The sequence below is a fragment of the Dasypus novemcinctus genome, chromosome 13 (genome assembly GCF_030445035.2).
Source record: "Dasypus novemcinctus isolate mDasNov1 chromosome 13, mDasNov1.1.hap2, whole genome shotgun sequence".
Lineage (NCBI taxonomy): Eukaryota > Metazoa > Chordata > Mammalia > Cingulata > Dasypodidae > Dasypus > Dasypus novemcinctus.
In genome coordinates, this window is record NC_080685.1 from 87,684,879 (window position 1) to 87,707,571 (window position 22,693).

The following is a 22,693-nucleotide window of genomic DNA, read 5'->3' on the forward strand; positions in this document are numbered from 1 at the left end:
ACACCTGGCCTCTTATATAACTCAGAGCCCTAAGGCCTGGCATCCAAGTCTTCTCTGCAGATAAAGGCCTGGGCTCTGCTTGCTGGAAATACTCCAAGTTCCTGTAAGCCTCTCAAAGATGATAGAAAGTTAGCAGTTTTCTATTAGTATTACTTTGCAGGAAGGAAAGGTTTGGTTTTGACTAAATGAATTAAGACTATATATACATCTCTATTGGGAATTATGTAAAAAGATGGCCTTTTTCCACCTTGCAGTTCATTGAAAGTATGTTCTCAGAATAAATTTGATAACCCATACTGAAAATCAACAACTAACTCATTTTTAGCAGAGGAAATAGAGATATTATATTGTGTCAATGACCTGCCTGTTTTTTAGTCAAGATCAAAACAGTCAACAGTCACCTTCCAAAAAGCTATGCCCATTATGACTATGGTGACACAGGTGAGAATTGTCTACCTTTGGTCGAACCTGGCCTCTTTACTAACATGAGCTGTGTCATATAAAAATACCAGCATGGAGTTTCTTCGGGATGGGTTTGTGCCAATAACAACAACTCTTGGATCCTTCAGGGGTTTGGAAAGGCTTTTGGAGACAGGAAGAATGAATAAAGGAAAATTCCAAGGGAAACTATAACATTTCCTAAAGAGAGAATCTGAGTAATATATTGCAGAGAATTAAAATGGACATAATCCCTACATTGGTGAACAGACCATTTAAATCCATAAAGGGAATTATAACAAGGAAGGTTTTGTTGTCATAGAAAGTCTTTTGTCAGGGAAAATTGTTGTCGCTACCTTTTTAAACTACTTGCCACTGGGAAATACTACTATGTGGCACCAAGTAAGGAAAATTTAGAGGATCTTGATGCAGTGCTTTCCAGAGAATTTCATTTTAGGACCACTGACTTAAAATTATAGAAAAGTCTTTCTTGTTGGTGGCAAAGACTGTTGAGAATTGGCATGAAAATCATTTGTCAGGTTGAAAAGTATTCTACTCATCCAATTGCTTGAGGCATCTACCAATGTTTACCATGTATCAAGCAGACACCAGTGTGAATCTGAGAGAAGCATAAGTAGCCTATTATCTCTAGGCTGGTAACTTTGAATGTAAACAGCTAAGACTGGGTTGGTACAAAGGCACTCCAGGTGCCAGTCTCCAGCCCCACCAGCACTGTAGTAGGTAAGGCTAATTACAAGTCAGCACAAGGTGAGTCATCCTTTTCATAAAAACCTATTTCCTTTTTCACTGCTCCAGTTTATTTCAATGGAACTATAAGCTGTTTTTCTCCTCTGAGCTCTCTCTTCTAACACTAGAAGGCATGATGCCATTATCCATATGGGCCCACAGAGCAACATGCCTGCACATCGCCCAGTGTAAATTGCTGCAATTCTACTTCAAGATAATCAGCAGTACCTTACCACTTTCTCTCCCCTACCTACATGTCTACTCATCAAGCAGCACAGTTGACTCAGCTCTGCAGCAGAGGTGACCCAGTCAAAGGAGGGTCATTCTGTTGAAATGGCATTGTTAAATGATTGGCATGAATACTACTGAAAAGCCAGGGCAGTTCTTTCTTTTCTGTTTTTTGGTTTGTTTTCGTGTGTTGTGGGGGGTGGGTGTTGGTTCACTAAAACCTTATCTGCTATTGAGGTCATACCAGCAAACTTTTCTCTCTTGGCCTGTTCAGTAAGAGTGGTATAATCTGTTAAACTTAACTTTTTCCAAGACCTTGACATCTAATTTTTTTAAACTGAGATGTGATTTATAATCAGTAAAATGTAAAGATCTTATATGCACAATTTGATGAGTTTTGACAGTTGTAATCATCAGTATAAGCACCACCCAAATCAAGATACAGAATTTTTCTATCACCTTTGAAAATTCTCTCATCTCCAGAGGCAATCACTCTTCTGATTTCTATCACCACAAATTAGTGGTACCTGGTCTTGAGCAGGGAAACTATAACATTTCCTAAAGAGAGAATATTACTGAGTGATAATATCCAGTAATAATATCCACTCAGTAATAATATCCAGTTTTAATGGTAGAAAGGAAACTTCACTGGTTATTATTTCTATTTTATGTCTCCAGTTAGGGTTAGAGCTAAAATGACTTAAAATATGTGGAGATTTTTTTCCCTCCACTTGAAGATTTCTGAAGATTCTTCAACCTCTCACCCATGTATGAGTAACAACAACATAATTAAGAACATCTTTCTGTTGTTTAACCTAAATCTCTTTTTTATGCACCTAAATTAGAAAATAAAACAAGCATTTATATACAGGAAGGGTTTATAACCAAGAACGGCCCTGCTGTTTGTTATCAATAGAGTATGTGATAGAGGATAGACCAGTCATGCTATGCTAGAGACACAAAAGAGTGGCATTTGGAAGACCGGGGACTTTGCTTAATGAGCTCAACATAGTACATGGTTTTAGTCAAAACCCATCCCTATTGGTAAATCCATGAACCAGTGAGACTGACAATGAATATATAACTTGAGATCTTACCACCTCTTTGAGAGGTGTGTTTAAAGCAATTCTACTGAGTCATCCACATTAGGTATGTGGTGGATGGTCTCCAGAAGTCTTAATATATCCTTTGTCTTGGCTATCTGAAAAAGAAACTGAATCTGAATCTTAATGTGAGGAAAGGGTTATTCCAATTATACCTAAAAATGTTTTTATATTTAGAAGTGTGTTGAGGTTTTCTTTAGTAGTAGTAAGTGCACAGAATGTTTGCACAATCATAGGCACACTGCAAAAGGTGGTGGCCATTTGGATTCTTTCTATCTTTTTTACCCAAATCTTTGCTTGCCTTCGTTTTTCTTAATTTTGAGTTTTATCTGCTGCATTCTTATCACCTTCCCACATATCAAGATTTTAATCCTCTGGAACAAACTGTTTCCCAAGCCAATACCGTTGTATAATTGAATTTATCACTAGAGGGCACAAGTGGTCAACAGAATAGTTACTGATGAACTAGCAGAATGGTGTCCTAAAGAAGCTGAGCAGAAGATAAATTGCTTTTGTTTTAAGGGAATTGTTGAAGAACCCAGTTCAATGTAGCAAAGTTACCAGCCTCCCAACTTTTGGTATCTTAGAATTGGAAGGGATTTTAGAGAAAACCCGGTTTAGGAACCTCATTTTATAGTTAAGAAAACTGAAACCCAGAGAAGTTAAGAATTGTTCAGGGGCATGCAAGCTCTGCTAGGTAAGCACTCTGTACCCTGCACCTTTTTATTTGACTGTAGTGAAGTAGACCTGAAATTAGGGTTTATATCCTTTTCTACTCCCTATTCATCCATTTGGTTTTTTCCTCAGCATTTTACATATTCAAATTGACTTGCTAGTAGCATCTCACATCCTTGAGGGAAGGAATATCTTGAAGAACAACTTAAAAGCCTACTCAGTGTCAGGATTCCATGGGTAGAGCAACAGCATTCTTCTACTGTCCTTGACATAGGTGGGTAGTTATAGCTGTCAGAAAGTTAAGGATTTCCATACTTTAGATAGGAAAATATTTCTTTTCCTGTTGCTTTTTGGCAAGTTAGTGGCACTCAATCTAGATAAAACCTACCCTCAAAATTAGCCATGTACCTGTCCCAGACTAGGTTTAAATTACTAATTTATGGATAGCAAGGTATCTGCCATAGATTACTGGCAGCATGTTATAAGAGATCTGCCGGAAGTATTCCAAAAGAAGTAAGCAATTAAATATAAGGTTTTCAAACTAAATAAAAGAGAGAACAAGACTGAAATTTGCTGACAAAGTTTAGCTTTGAACTAAACTTTACCAGAAAATAAAACTTGCTTTGGTAGCCACTTGACCCCAGGAATCTCCCTTAATGCCAGAGACAACTAACTCCCATTTATTCACTCAAAAAGTACTTTCAGGGGTCTGTTATGTTCTAGATTCTGGGAATGCAACAACAAACAAAACCAACCAAAAACCCTTGCTCTTGTGGAGTTTACATTCTAGTGGGGGAGACAGATAATAAATATGATAAATATATAAAGTATATAGGATGCTAAAAGTGTTAGATGCTATGGAAAGACTATATAGAGTAGGGTAAGGAGGAATAGGAGTGCCAGGATGGGATAGGGGATAATCATCATAAGTGGAATGGTCACGATAGCCACACAGAGAAAGCACCACTTTAGCCTAGACTTAAAGGAAGTAAGGTGGGAAGCTATATGGCTATATGGAGCTAGAGGGTTTTAGGCAGAGGGAACGGCAATTACAAAGATCCTGAGGCAAGACCTTGCCCAGTATACTTGAAGACCAATGTGACTGGAGCAGAATGAGCAAGAGGGCCAGATGTAAGGATTTCAGCTTTTGGCCTGAGTGCATGGGTAGCCACTTGTAGAGTTTTGAGCAGAGAGAAACATTATTATATTTTTGAAAGTTGCTCTGGTTGCTCTTTTGAGAATAAACCCTAAAGGAGTCATGGATGGAAACAGGGGCATCGGGTAGGAGGCTATTGCAATAATCCAGGGAAAAGCTAATGGTAGTTTGAACTAGAGTGCTAGCAGGCAGTAAAGATGCTGAGGAGTTGTTGTATCTAGGCTACATTTTGAAGTTAGAACCAGTAAGATTTGCTTGGTGGATTAGATATAGAGTGAGAGAAAGAGAAGTCAAGGTAGCTAAGGCAAGTGAACTGAAAGGATGGAGTTTTCATTAACAGAGATGGAGAAGACCAGGGGAGAAGTAGATTCCGTGGGGGAAGAAGCATTTACTTTTGATTTTAAAGTATTAAACTTAATAGGTCTGGGAAGCAGACATCTCTCAACTGATAGAGCATCCACTTACAATATAGAGGGTCCAAGGTTCAATACCCAGGGCCTCCTGACCCATGTGGTGAGCTGGCCCACGTGCAGAGCTGCCACAGGCAAGGAGTGCTGTGCCATGCAGGGGCACCCCTGCTTGGGGGTGCCCCACACGCAAGGAGTGCGCCCTGCAGGGAGAGCCACTTCGTGTGAAAAGAAAAAAGCACAGCCCACCCAGGAGTGGCACCACAGACAAGGAGAGCTGACGCAGCAAGATGATGTAACAAAAAAGAGATAGTTTCCCGGTGCCACCGAAGGTGCACGGGGACCCAGAAGAACACACAGTGAGTGGACACAGAGAACAGACAATGGGGGTGGGGGGAGGGAAGAAGAGAAATAAAATTAAATCTTTTTAAAAAAAATTTTTAATAAGTCTGATTCACATCCACATGGAAATGTCAAGAGAATGCTTGGATATAGAAGTCTAGAGTTCAGGTGAGAGATCCAGTCTGGATATCTAACTTGGATGTCAGTACACATATAGATTGTACTTAAAATCATAAGACTAAAGGAGATCACCAAAAGAATGATTGTAGATATAGAAGAGGGCCAAGGACAGGGCCCTGGGTCACTCCAAAATTAAAAGTTAGGGGAAAGGGAAGAACCAGCACAGGATACTGCTTTACTCTGAGAATATGATTGCAGTTTTCCCCCTTTTCCAAAACAAAATCAAACAATACACAGGAATAGTTAAGTCATTTTGCTGTTGTTTTACCATTTTTTCTCAGCTTGCATAGGGACATGAAATCTGCTTGGCCTGTTTTTAAAGAGCCATGCAATAGTGTGAGAAAGCTAGATGTTCCAGACATCTTTTGAAACATTCATCCCCAGCCACCTCTCTATGAACCTTGTCTAGAAACCTTTGAAGTTCAGACGTGTCATAAGACTATTCTTACATCAGAAGGATTCTATTGATTAACCATGTCTGCAAACGATTTTTTAAAGTGGATTCACCTCTTGGTCCCCTTTGCTTTTTCTAAGTTTTATTACATCTTTGAACAACTAGCAGTTTCATTTCAGTTAAGAAGAGGCTTTCTTTGAAAAACAATGAAAGTTTTCTTTTATTTCTGGGTGCTGTTTTATACTAAAATCTGATTTAGCTAAAAGAGACTTTAAAGACCATCTAATTGGCCTTCTCATTTTACAAATAATAACTAAGGCCCAAAAAGCTTAAGTTACTTGTTTGGATCACATAGCTGTATTCCTCGTCCATTGCTGTTATACAAACTTCAGTTGAATATATCTGTCACATATTTTTATGACAAGCAATGCAGCATAGTAACTAAGTGCAAACCCCGGAACTTGATTCCCAGAACTCAAACCCTAACTAGGACACTTAACTATTTTGGATAAGTTACTTAATCATTCTGTGCCTCAGTTTCCTCAGCTGTAAAGTGAGTCTAATGAATTAATACATTTAAATAGTTAGAGATGATTGAAAGCCATTCACATTATTTCCAAAATCTATAGGTTGCTAGATTTGGATGAGTAAGACATTTTGGTGTACTTTCATTGACCTTAGAATTGTGTGATTTTGCAGTTGTTTATTAACTTGTCCTTAAAGAATGGATTATTTGGAGAGTCAAAGAAATAGCTCAGACTTCCCTATAAGTGTATGTCTGTGAACTGACACATACCTGAGGAATAAGTTTTTAAAAGGGAGAGCAGAAGTATAGAGGAAAATAAAAGAAGGGGAGGAACAAGGACTAAAGGTTTCAGATTTTGCTCAGAATCCTTTAAGTACCAGATCAGATCAAATCCCTAAAAATTTCTCTGTCGGTCTAGTGGGCTTTCATTTTTGTACCTAAATTACCCCTTCCATTTATGTTCCTCTTCCAGTATTTCTGAGAGTTCTAATTTCATAGATTTTTTTTTTTTAGGAGGTACAGGGGATTGAACCTGGGACCTCATACATGGGAAGCAGGTACTCAAACCACTGAGCTACACCCACTCCCTAAGTTTCATAGACCTTTATTATTTTCCCCATGCTCTTTCTTTGAGCAAATAACAGCCTTTGTTCTTGCCCTGATTTTTCACAACTTCGTTTCTGGCTGTTTGCTGGCTCATTTCCCCTCTCTCAAGTGGTATTTTTTAATCTTGTGAACCCCTGTATCTGCTAGAGGCACTGCTATTTTCTGTCCACTCTCCACCTCTGGAGCAATATCTTTGCCATTCTCCTTTTAGGTAAAATCTTAGGTCTGTTTTGCTTTCCCATTTGTGTGAGGCCTGATTGCCTAATATGGTAAGGTATGTCCCAGACAAGACTGCACTGTCAAAATAGAACAGCAGTTAGACTAGTTTAAAGGCACGGTAGGTGAGCTATCAGTTAGAGTTAGTTATTTATGTGGCAAAGTAATATTTATCATAGTATATAATGTAACACCTACACCCCTTTTTCTTTAAGCAAGCCTCTCTTGCTTTTAAAAGAATGAAAAGATAATAAAATATATATTTTCTCCCCTCAACCTCTTTATCATTCAGTGGATGAGGGGGAAAAAGGAAAAGGTAGTTTGTTCCCAGATGAGAGGGTTTTAAGGAAAAGTCTGAGAAATTTCATAACATGATAATGCTCAAAAGAATATAAGAATACATATAGGTTTATTAAGTGATGGCTATTATGAACCATGTTGTTTTAGCCAGCCTCTGGGAGTTGGCAGCCATTCCACATGCAGGAAAGTAAGGTGTCCTGGATTTGTAAAATTGATGACAATGAGCAGTCCCTGGGAAGGAGAAGTATAGCAATCAACCAGTCCTCTATGTGGAACTTGCCTTCTATCCAATGTGCACTGAAGAATCATCTCTAGTGGCAGACTCCACATAGGCCTGGAAGGATTTTTCCTCTCACTCTTATTTGTTCTTGCTTTACAACTGTAGTTTCTTAAAATACTGCCAATTTGCGATTTTCTATATATGGGTCATATTTGTGCCTTGCTCTAGCCCAAGCTGTATAAACCATCTTAAGAACAAAGTTTCTTTTGGCATCTTCCTTTTAAGGTATCTATTAATTTTAGGTCATGCTGTTGCCAAGGAAATCTCAGTAATCAAAGCTCAAATATATTCCTTTGAGACCTTGTAATTTTTGGATCTACTGTTCCATTACATCAGCAAACTCTGCTTTAGTCAGAAACCTTTCTTTAAGATAGAATAAATTGACCTTCAGGGTATTTTTTGGGCTTCTCAAACATCTTATGGAAAGATGTGTAAAGCTTATCGTCTACTAAGGATGGTTTGGTTAACCTCTTGACAAGCTTTTCTTATTTCTTCCTTCCTGCCTCCAACTGCCTTCAAGATACTGGCTTGTGTTAGTGACCTGTGACCCTATGCCTCTTTGTCAGAGGGACACTGAGGAGCTTAAAATTCTGCTTGAACTTTTCTTTCTTCATTTTTATTATTTTTTTGTTTTGTTGAACTTTTTTTTTGATTATAAAAAGTAATAGGCAAGTGGATGTGGCTCAAGCAGTTGGGCGTCTGCCTAGCATATGGGATGTCCGAGTTTTGGTTCCCAGTACCTCATAAAGAAGACGAGCAAGATGACAAGCTGATGTCATGGGCTGGTACAGCGAACTGATGCAGCAAGATGATGCAATGAAAGGACACAATGAGGAAACACAATGAGAGACACAACAAGCAGGGAGTGGAGGTGGCTCGAGTGATTGGGTGGCTCCCTCACACATGGGAGGTCCCAGGTTTGGTTCCCAATGCCTGCTAAAAAGAAGACTAGTAGACAGAGAGAGCAGACAGCAAAAACAACAAAGGGGGGATAGAAATAATTAAATAAATAAATCTTTTTAAAAATGTGTTGCCAATAAAAAAAGGAAAAAAGCAATATATTTCATTATAGAAAATTTATGAAGTATAAAGTATAAAGCAGTGGTTCTCAAATGCAACAGTAGCATTTTTAGAGAGGGTTATAAAAATTCATAAGGGTGCTTTTGGGAGTCACAACAATAGGGGATGTTTTAATATGCATTTAGTGGTCAAGGGCCTTCTGCTGTCAACAGGAGCAAGGATTTACACATGGAAACACATGTGTAATATGTTTTAGCCAAAGGGGTGCTGATGCAAAATGCCAGAAATTGGTTGGTTTTTATAAAAGGTATTTATTTAGGGTAGGAGCTTCAAGAAACCAGGCCAGAAAGCATAGGTTACTTCCCTAACCAAAGTCTATTTTCACACGTTAGAGCAAGATGTCTGCCGATGTCTGCCACGGTTCAGGCTTCCTGGATTCCTCTCTTCCCAGGTCTTGCTATCTTTCCGGGCTCAGGGTTCCTCTCTTCCCAGGGCTTGCTTCTCTTTCCTCTGTGTGCTTACTTCCAGGAGCTCCTGCTTAAGTCTTCAGCATCATACTCCAACATTAAGAACCCTCCAACTCTGTCCTTTGTCGTATCTTTTATCTCCTTTGGGCCTACTGAAGTGGCCCAATCAAAGCCCTAATCATAATTTAATCATGCCCGGGTACAGACCAGTTTACAAATATAATCCAGTATCTATTTTTAGAATTCATAACTATATCAAACTGCTGTACTCTACCCTCTGAATTCCAAAAAGACATTACAATATTTAAGAAAACCTTAAATCAGTAACAATGCAAGTACTAAATCATATCACAATCAATTTAAAGATATACAGTTTGTCTTGGGCAAATTCCCCTCTGCTATACACCTTTGAAACTTACGAAACAATTTATCTGCTTCCAATACACAAATGAACAGACAAAGGATAAACATTTTCATAACAATAAGGAAAAATTGGGAGGGAAACATGAGTCATGGGTCCTCTACATTTTGATAAACCTGCAGGACATACTTCATTAGTTGTCAAATTCTGAGAGTCATTCTTAACATGATGGTTTCTTCTCCTTGGTGTCTTATGGGAACCTACCCTTTCCACAGGCTTGCCCAATGGCCATTTTCTTGGTTCCACCCTCATCAAGCACCTGGGTGTCGACCAAGCTCCAGACCTTACTCTCAAAGAGTGTTGAGGTGATTATCACACCTTACCCAATCTCTGGGCTGGAGTCTTAACCCCCCTAGTACAGTGAAATGAAGACAACATTCCCCCTAACCTTTGGCATACAGGCTCAACCCTTTCAGAGCAATGAGTTGACCACATGGCCTTCCCTAACCTTTGACATGCAAACTCAACCCTCTCAGAGCAACGAGTTGACCACCTGGCCTTCCCTAATCCATGGGGGACAGGTCCACCCCTCTCAGACCTGTGGGGTGCTGACCTTAACCGCCCTAATCCTTGGGGAATGTGCTCTACCTTCTCTGTGCCCTGGGGCAGCAGAACTCTCCCAGAACATCAGGCAGGAACATCCACCCTCTTCAACTGCTGGGGCAAACTCACCATCTCTGTACACATGGGTGGGGTTCCTCTCTTGGCCCAAGGTGATGTCTTAATTCCAGATCTCAGCTTCCATGGTTTTCCTCTTGAAGTTGTTTCCCCTTCATTCTCTCCTTTCCATGTCCCTTTTATTCCAGGCTGACAGTGATTTTGTTCATACAGCTCTCTCAAAAAGTCTCTTGGTTAACATGCAGGAAGCAGGGGTCCAAGCCATTAGAGAGTAAGACTTTCCACAAGTTTGTTTGTTTGTTTGTTTGTTTTTTAAGATTTATTTATTATTTCTCTCCTTTTCCCCCCCTCCCCCCCGTCCCGGTTGTCTGTTCTCTGTGTCTATTTGCTGCGTCTTCTTCTTTGTCTGCTTCTGTTGTCAGTGGAATGGGAATCTGTGTTTCTTTTTGTTGCGTCATCTTGTTGTGCCAGTTCTCCGTGTGGGCGGTGCCATTCTTAGGCAGGCTGCACTTTCTTTCACACTGGGCGGCTCTCCTTATGGGGCAAACTCCTTGCACATGGGGCTCCCCTACGCGGGGGACACCCCTGTGTGGCATGGCACTCCTTGCGCACATCAGCACTGCACATGGGCCAGCCCCACACAGGTCAAGGAGGCCCGGGGTTTGAACCCCGGACCTCCCATGTGGTAGACGGACGCCCTAACCACTGGGCCAAGTCTGCTTCCCTCTACAAGTTTTTCTGACATAACTGCATCTTCAATCCTGATTTACAAATTCCAAAATTAGTTAAGTCCTCCAATGGGGCACCATCATCTGGGAGCTTGATTTCCAGAGGCTCGGACTTTCCAGAGTCAGTTTCTGTTTTCTTTGTTCCCAACAGTTCAGTCCTCAGCTTCTCTCTCTTCTCTACCATTTTGCTGTAAGCTGCAAGCAGAAGTCAAGCAGCATTCTCTGGGTGTAGTTTGGAAAGTTCTTCAGTTAAATGCTCAGACTCACCACTTTCAAATTCTGCCTTCCATAAAACACCAGGGGTTAATCTTGCTAAGTTCTCTGCAACTTTAAAGCACAGATTGCCTTTCCTTCAGTTTCCAATATTAGTTTCATCATTTACTTCTAAGGCATCATAAAAAGTCTCTTTAGCTCCATATTGCCCTCAACAGTCTCTTCAAAGTACTGTAGATCTTTTCTTCTAAGCATCTCACAAGTCCTCCAAAAAATACCCTTTACCCATTTATAAAACTGTTCCAGCATTTTGGTAATTACAAAAGCACTTCCCCATTCCTATGTACCAAATTCTATATTAGTCAGGGTTCTCTAGGGAAACAGAATCAATAAGAGGTATCTCTCAATAGTAAGAGATTTTATCAGAGTCTCTCATGTGACCATGGAGATACGCCAGTCCAGGTTCTGCAGGTAGGCTGCAATCAGGGGCTCCAAGGAAAGTCCAGTGAAGGTCCTTGATGAGTTTGGGGAGATGTTGGCTCTCCAAAGATGAGCTGGGAAATACTTACTCAATGCTGGAATCACTTCCCTTATAAGGCTTCAACTTACTGGATAAAGCGTCACATTGCTGATGGCAATCTCTCTGATTGTAATAAATATAATCAGCTATCTATGATTTACCACAGCAATGAAAGTAAAACCAATGGTGACTAAAGTCCATAAATACCCTTGTATTACAATTAGCCCAGTGCTTGCTTGACCAAACAACGGGGCACAATTACCTGGCCAGGTTGACACATTAGCCTAACCATCACACACATTTTATTATAAATTACTTTCCTTTTATTCTTCATATTACTGATTTTTTATTATTTTAGCTACATTTTATATCTATGAATTTTATGTCAGGATAATAAAGGGGAGGATGTTAGAAAATAATTGTTACAAAAAGGGGGTTGTTTCTGCTTTAAAAAACAGGAAGAAATTGCCTATTAACGTAACTTTCAGAGGAAATCACTATTAACATTCTGATTACTTTTCTGCTGGTATTTTACCTAAGTTTTCTTTTTTGTTTTAATTATATATATATATATAGCATGCCTAAGACCATCTAAGGACATTTTTAAGAAAAGGATCATTTTCAGTTGAGTTTTCCTGAGGCCCCATCATTACCATGATGACAATTTCATAAGGTTGTCTTCAAAGTAGTTGGGTTCAGCTCTTTTATCAAAGTAGTCATTTCTGTGATGGCTTTGATCATAGATAGCCTCCAGGAATAATTATTCCTTTTCAATTGGAGTTTGAGAGTTACCTTGGTTATGAAAGTATATATTTCTTCTTTTGACAGTATGGTTGGAGAGCCTTAACCATGTCTTAGATTTAGCTAAATATCAGAGTTCTAGCCCGATGATGGAGGTAGAAAGCTTAGTGTGGGATTTGCAGCTCCTTTTGAGTAAATACAATGTTTATGGATTTGCCCCAGCAGGACTGTTGAGCTTGAGGCACTAACAGATGTTGCTTTTTAACATTTTATTTTGGTAGGGTTTAAATGGTAGGATAGTTGTGATGAAAATGTAAAAATGAATGGTTATAACATGCCATTTTAAATGTTTCTCCATGCCATCTTAGTTTTCAATCAAGCAAATTCAAGAATCAGATAGCAGCCATTTAGTGACCTAGGTCTTTTTCATATAAAGAAGCCTTAGTTTTGTATCCAAATATGATCCTTTAAGGTACATAAATGTTTGCACAGGTGTGTCTTAAAAGAGTGTGATTGTTTAAAAATGCTTGGCATTTTTATGCTTTAAAATTTTTACATTTTCTTATAATCGCCATTCTTACACTCTAAACTATGCCAATGTTATTGCTATATAGAGGAAAAGAGGGATAATTTAAAAACCCATTAGCAAATTAATAGCTCAAAGTAAAATATTTAATATGGCCTTAGAGCTTATAACTCTTGTTATATTTCTGAAAATTTTTTCAGGTGATAGGAACATTTTAAGAGGAAAAATAACATATTGGATGTTATATCACCAAATAAAATATTTTATACTTTAAGATGGTATTTGACTTAGGAGTCGGGGGACTTTCAAAAATGATATGCCAAGCTGATGAGTCATGGGACTGTCTGTGGTGACTGAATGCCAAGTGTTTCATTTCTCCAAGTGTCTGGTGTAGTTAATTGCTGGCATTGTGGAAGGGTCACTTCTCTGCCTCTTCTGAGACCCATGGGGCAGATGTTTAGTTATTTTCCAGCAGTATGTGTTGTGGGAGGGACCTTGACAGCAGGGCCAGCCTCCATCTTTAGCACATAATTCTCTAGGTCAGGGATCAGCAAACTCTTTTCCATACGGGAGTTGATAGTAAATGATTTCAACTTTGTAGACCATATGGTCTGTTGCATCTACTCAACTCAGCTGTTATAATGGGAAAGCAGCCATATACAATACGTAAACAAATGGGAGTCTCTATGTTCCAATAAAACTTTATTTACAAAAATAGACCCATGCACCAGATTTGGCCTGTAGGCTAGGCCACAATTTCCTAGCCCCTACTCTAGGTTTTTTATTCAGAAAAGTGTTTGCTGATGTTAACAAAGCTCCAAAATGTCAGTTTTTCTCTCATAAAAGCACTTCTCTGGTAATTTATCTTCTTTCTAGTTCCCCTGATTCTTTATTATCTTCAACAGTTTGGGGGGTTGGGACAAGGGAAGTCATCTGTTTGGAGGGATACATATTCTCACTTAGAAAAGTTTTGGTCATGCTGCAGGAAACAAGCTATTAAGCTTGTTGAATAAGGGAATGAAGGAAGTTTGGGGGAGTTGCTTTCCTATCATTTTAGATGCAGTTTCTCTGTTCTATTTCAGCTCATTATCCTTTGAGGAGAGTCTGAAATATTTCTCCCAGTGTGTTGCTCTCTGCTTTTCTCATTGATCCTATCCCTTCTCACTCCAAAAGACATCGCTTTGGGTTTAGCGAAGATTGCAGTTTAGGGATATGTAATGAGGCACTTGAGAGATTCAGCTTTTTGTAGATTATGACCATAAATAAGGTTGCCTTTAAAGCTTACAGATTCCTAGAAGGGTGCCTGTCAGAAGAGTGTTAATTGCTGTCATTCACTTTAATTGCTGTGTATCATTTGAATTCCTTAGGAGTAGGTTTGGGGATATATTAGTCTTTGCCAAGTCAACTTTCAGTCTACTGCATATATGCAGGAAGAACTTTTGGGGCAGGTGAGGAGGGATGAAAGAAATCAAAGCTTTGACTCTGCAATTACTTGAAATAATGGTTAAGAGGAATACCTTTTAGGAAAAGGAAGCTAAATCTTAATTATTCAACAACTTTAAGGAAAATTTGATGGAAACTGACATTAATATGTTACAATAAAACCTCATATCAAGAGTGAGAACTAAGCATGAGTTTGCAGAATTAATTCCCCAAATAAACAATGCCAACTTCTTTCTGGAGAATAAATTCTATCTAGTATGTGGCATGTTGTTTGAGAAGGCCTCTCTTAGGTCACTGGTACAATATAGAGCTGTGGAATAAAATTAATGAAATATTGTTTTGACTCCTTATAAATCATTTCTGAAGTGCTTGACTTAGAGGTCAGGGCAAGTTTGATACTCACGTCCAGCAAGCTGAGCCATTTTCAATGATAATAACCTAATAGGTAAAGCTTCTGTAGTCTTCCTCAAAAGTGGTAAGAATCACTTATTTATACTGTAGATTTTCAAGCATCTCCCCTGGAAATTCTGATGTAGTAGAAGGGAGGCTATAGAGAGTGGAGGTCCTAGGAATCTGTATTATAAAAGTCCCCGAGTTAATTCAGCACTGTTCCTTTTTTTAAAAAAAGACTTATTTTATCTACTTACTTCTTCCCAGCCCCTCATTGTTTACATTTGCTGTGTCTGTTTGTTGTGTGTTTGTCTTTCTTTTAGGAGGCACCAAACCCAGGACCTCCTGTATGTACAGGAGACGCCTAATCGCTTGAGCCACTTCTGCTCCCTCCAGTGTTGAATCTCTCATTATGTTTTCCTCCTTGTGTCTCTTGTTTCATCATCATGTTGTGTCAACTTGCTGAACAAGCCCATCATGTCAGCTCACTGTCTTGCTTGTCTTCTTTAAGAGGCACCAGGAACCGAACCCGGGACCTCACATGTTGTAGATGGAAGCTTAATTGCTTGAGCCATGTCCACTTCCCAGCACTGTTCCTTGAGGTATAATGTTTAGGGATTGCAGACATCCCAGGTAAATCATCGTTAAAGAGTAAGATTAACTGTGGCACACTGATAAAGCTTAGAGCCAGCACCTATACCTTTCTGTCCTCCAGAAATATACATGTAACCCACAGAATACCAGATTTTCTTTTTTTTTTTTTTTTTAAAGATTTATGTATTTTTATTTATTTCTCTCCCCTACCCTCCCCACCCTGGTTGTCTGTTCTCTGTGTCTATTTGCTGTGTCTTCTTTGTCCACTTCTGTTGTCAGCGGCCCGGGAATCTGTATTTCTTTTTGTTGCATCATCTTGTGTCAGCTCTCCGTGTGTGCAGCACCATTCCTGGGCAGGCTGTACTTTCTTTCGCGCTGGACGGCTCTCCTTAAGGGGCGCACTCCTTGCGCGTGGGGCTCCCCTACGCAGGGGACACCCCTGCGTGACAGGCACTCCTTGCGTGCATCAGCACTGCGCGTAGGCCAGCTACACACGGGTCAAGGAGGCCCAGGGTTTGAACTGCAGACCTCCCATGTGGTGAACAGACGCCCTAACCACTGGGCCAAGTCCACCGCCTGAATACCAGATTTTCAAAGACCCTCTAGGGCAATCCTGTTCCATTTTTTTGATCACATAGCATCATGTATTTGTTCAGTCAACACATTTATTGACTATCTACTCTATGCCAAGTACTGTGGTCTAGGGGTACAGAAATGTACAGGTAGATGAAGTCCCTGCCCCTCATTGTATTCACATTGTAATGGAGCAGGAGATAGTCCTGTTAGACATCCAAGTTGAGATGGCAAATAGAGAGTTGAAGACAGGAGTCTGTTATTGAAGAGAAATATGAGAGCTGGAGTTTAAAAATTGGGAGTCATTGCCTTAGAGATGGTTTTTAAGAGTCAGAGGACTTGGTGAGTTCACCCAAGGAGAGAGTATAATTAAGAGGAAGACCCTTAGCTAAGCCCTAGATTATTCCAGGTCAGGCTTAGACAGGAACAGGAGTATTTTTTTTCCATTATAACAGGAGAATATTTAGATAAGTTGGTGTTGGGAAAATGAGGTGATTCTGATTTGGCTTATTGTGACACCATACATGTATACACACAAACATACATTACCTAGAGAGCTGTTAGAGCTATTGGAGTCCAGATGAAAGGTAATGAACTAGGACTTTAATGGTAGGTATGGACCAAAGGGAAGAAATTTAAGAAAGGTGAAAACTCAGCAGGATTTTGTATGTAATTGAATGTGGAGGATAAACATAAAGAAGAGCCTGGTGGTGGGAAGGCTGCTTGCTGAGTTTGGAGCAAGAAGATATAAGTCCAAAGCTGGTTCCAAATCTTATTCAGTATATGGTCTTAGAAAAGTAATTTAACCTCTCTGAACTTCAGTTCCATCTTTGAGCTTTCACACATTATTCTCATTACCTGGAATGGTCTTCTTCTCTCTTTACTGCCTTTTCATCTCCCCTTTTCCTTTTTTATCATCACATACTCATGTTTATTTTGGTCTTACCTCCTCCAAGAAGCCTTCCTGAAACCTTCCCCAGACCAGGCTGGTTTTCTCCTTGGTACCTTGGAGAGTTTGAACTTAATCTTTAATACAAAGTGCTAATCACACTGTATTGTATTTGCCTAATACTAAAATACTTAAAAACTAAATATTTTGAAGGCAGGATCTGTTTCTTCTTCATTATTTTACCCCCAGCTTCTAGCAGAGTACCTAGTATTTAGTAGGATTTCTACACTATTAGTAGGAAAATTCCTGTTTCTAATTATGATGACTGCGTGGATATTGTGCCAGTAGTGAGATTGGGAATTCAGGAGGAAAAATATGTTTGGGGATGAAAATAATGATTTGGCTTTTGTACATGCTGAGTCTGAGATACCTATCTGACATATGAAAGTAAATGTTCCACAGGCAATTAGATACATTGGCCTGAAGCGCAGGAAGTTCCCGGGCTAGAGACACAGGTTTGGGAAGGCATCAGCCTGCTGGTAATAGTTCTAAGCTATGAAAGGGATGATATTTTCCAAGGATAATTTATAGAGCAGTGATTCTCAACCATTTTTCTTCCCCAGTTAGTATTCTGAGGGATATTATGCACTCACATGACTAAATGTGGCTCAGTATCACATGATTATGAAGCAGAGGCAGAGAAAAGGAGCACATTCCCCAGGAGGAAGTCTATCAGAATGTCTGTGGGTTGTACAAAGAAGGACCACGCCATATAAAAAGGATAGTCCAGAACAGAGTCCTAGAGCACACAGGTGTTTTAAGGACAGGTCAAAGAAGAGAAATACCCGTGAAAAAGATAAGTAAGGAAATGGCCGGAGAAGTAGGGACAGAGCCAGGAAAGAATAGTGCTCCACCAAACAAGGAAGTGAAAAGTTTCAAGGATTCCAAGTGACAGAAACTAGCTTCATATAGCTCAAGCAAAAACCTTATGTAACTGGAAAACGTGCATATTGATCACACCTGGCTTCATCCAGTTAAATCTGGGAGGCTAAAATTGTCATCAGAGTTCTGTCTTCTCCTTTGTGTCAGTTGCAGAAGAAGAAAGACTTTGTTTTCTAGTGTCCATATATCACATTCACAGGGGGATGATAATTGAGCTCCTTGGGTCAGGTGAATTTTCCTGAATCAATTTCTGTGGCCAGAAATTGCACTGGACTAAGTTAGAGAAGCGGTAAAGCACAAGAGTCTGAACTCTGGAGCAAAGTTATTGAAGTTCAAACCCCTGTTCTGTGTAACTTTGGGAAAATTACATAATCTTCTTGTCTCTTAGTTTCCTCCACTATAAAATAGAAGGAATCATAGTACCTATCACATAGGTCATTTTTTTTCAATGAGATAATACACATTAATTAAGTGGACTACATCTGACATTGTAAGAGCTTATTAAATGTTAGCCAGGAAGCAGATGTGGCTCAAGTGATAGAGCTTCCACCTACCATATGGGAAGACCTGGGTTTGATCCATGGGCCCTCCTGGTGAAAAAGAAGAGGAGAAAGCGTGTCTGCATGGCAAGCCAGTGCCCACACAAGTGCCAATGTGGTGAGTGCAAGTGCCCGCGTAGTGAACTGTGCCCACGCAAGTGAGTCACACAGCAAGATAATGGTGCATCAAAAGAGAGACAAGGGGAAAGTCAAGGTGAAATGCAGCAGAAACCAGGAACTGAGATGGCACAGCTGACAGGGAACCTCTGTCCACATCAGGGGTTTCCAGGATTGAATCCCGGTGGATCCTAGAGGAGAGAAAATGAGAAGAGAAGACAACAAAGACAAGCAAAAACAGCAGGGTGGGAGGAAGGGAAGGGGGGAAAATAAATAAATAAATCTTAAAAAGAAAAAAGTTAGACACTTTGATGATGACGATGATAAGATGAAGAACCTATTCCTTGTTTTAGAGATGGGGTTAGGATAAGATCAGCTACATGGAATAGGTTACCCACAGGAAATAGGGGTTCTTTTACCCAGATGAGAAAGACAAATTAGAAAAACAAACTGTAGCCACCTTTGTGATCACATCCAGTAGTTTAAGAATTGAAAAGTATCCACTGGATTTGGCAACATAGAGGTTGCTGACTTTTGAGTTTGATTTGGTGGAATGGGGATTGGGGACATCAAAGGAATGATTATCTTCTTGTGACTCCTTGGCATGTGATGATTTTGATGGATTTTCTCTGTGTTAATTGCCTCTAGTTAGTAGCCATTGCTTCGTGGGCAAAGATTCGTGATAATTTTTCCATTAAAAAATAAATTCCTTGTAAAGACTTAAAGAGATCAAACTTCCCACAAATAATCCTTATTCCACTTTTCTGCTTTCTTCCCTTGTCGAGTACAGATGGTAGGTTATCATTCTTGCCTTCTTCTGCAAGCGTATTTTGAAGGAATGGAAAGCAAATATACTTGGGCCTGCAAGGGTATTTTGAAGGAATGGAAAGCAAATATACTTGGGCCTCAGAGGAGCATTTTTCTACCTGTTAGGCTAGCAATTATGAAAAGATTTAGTTGAGTTAGTGAGATATGATTGTCAGTCACTGTCAGGCTCTTGTTTCTGGTGATATGGCCTAGACCTACCCTGTTTTCTCCCGGTCATGTTTCTGCCTTTCCTGTGATGAGCTTACTTGCTTACAGAAAGGTTCAGAGAGAAAGCCTAATTTGGGATTGATAAAGTTCTGCTTTTAAGCTTTCCCTAGATAATCTTAACTAAAGTAGTTTCCTCAGAGTGCAGTCATAGATGACAGCTGTCAGAAATTGTCTAGAATGTCTTCCTTAAAGAAAACTTTTAGAAGAATAATTTTGGGAACCTTTTCCCACCAGCTGTGCTCCTCCCCAACTATATCGTCATCCCAGAAAACTATAAATAAAACTTTATAACATAATTATCAGGAAAAAGTCAGGAACTAAGAATTCTAGCCTCCAACTTTGCCATTAATACAGTGTAAAAAGGGCAAGTGGATGTGGCTCAGGCTGTTGGGCACCTGCCTCCAACATGGAAGGTCCTGGGTTTGGTTCCCTGTGCCTCCTAAAGAAGACAAGCAATAAGCAGACATTGAGCAAAAACAACGAGCAGACAACAAGCAAACAATGAGCAGACAGTGAGCAAAAACAAAACAAGTAGGGAGCGAATGTGACTCAAGCAGTTGGGCACCCACCTCTCACATGGGAGTTCCTAGGTTCAGTTCCCAGTGCCTCCTAAAGAAGAAATGAGCAAACAGTGAGCAAAAATAACAAGTAAAAAACAATGAGCCAACAGACAAAGGGGCCATCTCAACTTTTAGGAAAAAAAATAAAATGAAATGTGTAAGATATGCTCTATGAATAAGCTGTGCCTGCCTATGTATTTAGGTTAGTTCCTTAAAGAAAGTTTATTCCAGAATTTACTTCCTAAAATTGTTGCCTTTTTAAAAAAATATACACTACAACTAAGCTTCAAGGAATAAATTTCGTTTAAATAATGATTATTATAAAGCTATGTGTATCAACATAGACAACCAGTTAACAGATGTAAGGGAAAAGTGTTCAACCTCACTAGTATTCAAAACTATAGAATAAAATTATAATGAGCTATGATCATTTTCACCAACCAAAATAAAGACTTTGAAAAGATAATGTCCAGTTTAGAAAGTATAGTGAAATGGACTTTCTCATATTTTACTGTTGAGAATGCCATTTTTGGGAAGCAAATTGCAAAACTATCATAAGGCCCAAATTGACCCATGGTTTCCACTTGGGGAAATCTATCTCTAGGAAACACTCCTAAATATGAAAACAACAGCAACAACAACAAGCTTAGGTACAGAGGTTTTCATTACAGGGTATGTTATATATTTTTGCTATCTGTACGTTTATTCAGCAAATGCCTGCACATCCACTATGTGGAAGAGTGTTTGTTAGGTACAAGTGAACAAACAGATTTTGTCCATCTAGGCTATTTAAAATTGTGAAAATAGGAAACAACCTAAATGTCCAATATTCTGGCAGTAGTTAAATAAACTATGATTCATCCATGTAATGGAATATTATGAATCATAGTTTATTATTCCATGACTACTAGCCATTTAGTGTTGTTTTCTTGGAATAGATTATACAATTAGGCAGCCATTTAAAAATTAGTTACCAAGATAGTATAATAACCTGGATTAATGCTTATGATAAAATATACTGAATGAACTAAATTCAAAATGATTTATGTAGTATGATTACAACTACAGGGGGATGGAGGATACCTAGGCCCAGTTAAAAAGACCAAGAGAAAGTCACCAAAATGTTAGTGGGTGTGTCTCTTTGATAAGAATAAATATGACTGCCTCTTTTTTCTACTTTTCTTTTCTGAATTTTCTTTAGTGCACCCTTTTTACTTGTATAATTTTTTTTTTCTTAAATGCTTTGGTAAAATAAACTTACAAAAAGTGAAGGCTTACGTGAAAGTGAAAACTGCTCAGTGGCTTTTATGGGAACCAAATGGGAATTTAGAGAGCTTTATCCCTCTCTTCTGATTGGTTGCCTATTTTAGCAGTGATGGAAATATCAAATAGTGGCTAGAGATCTGCTGAATACCTACCCTTAATGTAATTTCTCACCACACATATGACAATGTGGATGCAAGATACTGCAATGTAGGCCTCGCATATAGCAAGGTACATGATGGTAAGATGCTTTTCACCGAACATGGTTTCTTAGAAAACAGTATGTCTTTAAGGTGTTATCTGAAAGTCATGCAGAATTGGGACTGACTATTTACTAACTCAACATCCTTGAGACATTTAAATTCTGAATCAGCTTGGGTTTTACTGCACTGTGGTGAAATTATACAGTTCACTTATAAATAAATTTACATCGTGACCTTTAGTCAAAGCTCTGAGATTTATATTTACGTTTTCCCTCCCACCTCAATCCAAATTTTTTATTCTTTTTTTTTTTTTAAAGATTTTTATTTTTATTTATTTAATTCCTCTCCCCTCCCCTGGTTGTCTGTTTTCTGTGTCTTTTTGCTGCGTCTTGTTTCTTTGTCCGCTTCTGTTGTCGTCAGCGGCACGGGAAGTGTGGGCAGCGCCATTCCTCGGCAGGCTGCTCCCTCCTTCACGCTGGGCGGCTCTCCTTGTGGGTTCACTCCTTGCGCCTGGGCTCCCCTACGCGGGGGACACCCCTGTGTGGCAGGGCACTCCTTGCGCACATCAGCACTGCGCATGGGCCAGCTCCACACCGGTCAAGGAGGCCCGGGCTTGAACCGCGGACCTCCCATGTGGTAGACGGATGCCCTACCACTGGGCCAAAGTCCGTTTCCCCAAATTTTTTATTCTTAATCCATTTCTTGCTATTCTGTAGAGCTCCATCTTTATCCTTGTAGACTTTTTCTCTCTCATTCTCTTCCTCACATTTCTGTTCACATGAAATTTCTAATTGAACAGACTCTGCAATATGAATGGTCAGATCTCTCACATCCTGTTAACTTTGAAACATGCCGCTTAGTTTTGTCACTATCTACAGTGCACTTTGATCTGGTCAATTTGAGTTTTATTTTTGTTGTCTTCTCAGATATCAATGACAGACACTTTTGTAGAAAAGATGACATCTTACCCTTTGTTGTGTCTGGAACTTGTGTGTAGGGTTTTTGTTTTGGTCTGGGTTGATGTGCTTTTTTTCTATTTAAAGCCTAGATTGGGTCTACACTCACACAGAAACTTTATCCAGCATCCAGGCATCAGTAGGCTGTTCCTTTGCAGAGTGATAATCAAAACCATGCACTGGCAATTGTGACTTCCATTTGCCTTGAAAACTGATTTCAGGAATGCATGGTTTCTTTGTTCACCTGGCAAGTTATTTACTCAGAAAACTGAGAAATGGAGAGCTCAGCCTACTTATAAAGTACCAAGCTGTTGAGGTCACAGAAAATTATTTCTGG

The 22,693-nt window shown here is 39.4% G+C and overlaps 1 protein-coding gene across 2 annotated transcripts in view; it reads left to right on the forward strand.

Annotated features, from left to right (window-relative positions):
- Nucleotides 1–22,693, forward strand: part of PPP1R12B (protein phosphatase 1 regulatory subunit 12B) — a 252,830-nt gene that overhangs the window by 151,544 nt on the left and 78,593 nt on the right. The window lies entirely within an intron of this gene.